Source organism: Gavialis gangeticus, unplaced genomic scaffold, assembly GCF_001723915.1.
Source record: "Gavialis gangeticus isolate Ggan-Ray unplaced genomic scaffold, GavGan_comp1, whole genome shotgun sequence".
Lineage (NCBI taxonomy): Eukaryota > Metazoa > Chordata > Crocodylia > Gavialidae > Gavialis > Gavialis gangeticus.
Window position 1 is genome coordinate 253719526 of NW_017729032.1, and position 667 is coordinate 253720192.

Below are 667 nucleotides of genomic sequence, written 5' to 3' on the forward strand. Positions count from 1 at the left end.
AAGATCTGTCTCCCTGACTTCTTAGCCCGGGACATTCGCTGCCTTCCAGAATCCTGTACCTGGGATGTGGCTGAGAGGATCCCAAAACTTTTTCAGTCCTCTGATCACTACCCTATGCTCCTTATCCATGTGGGCCCAAATGACATGGCTCAGAGCAATCCCAACAGGGTCATTAGTGGCTACAGGGCTCCTGGAGTGGGGCTCAGAGAGTTGGGGGCGCAGTTGTTTTTTTCCTCGATCCTTCCAGTTACAGGTCATGGGCAGAGGAGGGAGAGACAAATTGAGGCAGTAAACAGAAAACTGCAGTGCTGGTGCCACCGTGAAGGATTCGGCTTCTATGACCACAGTCCAGTCTTTGGAGAGAGAGAGGCAGTGGTCTGTTGGAAAGAGATGGCCTCCATCTCACTCAACTGAGGAAGAAGCTTGGACAGTAAAGAAGTTCATCCTTATGTCCAGCTTGAAAAAGTCTTGGAGGAGTTTGTGATCGTTTGACTTTGTCATCCCTTGGGGTGCTCTGGTGGACAGGTATTCCCCCCAGATCCTGATGGACACCCCTTATATACTTATAGACAGCCACCAGGTCCCCCCATAGCCTGAGCTTTTCCAGGCTGAAGAGCCCTATGGCTCTCAGCCTCTCTTCATAAGGCCTATTTTCTTGCCCTCTGAT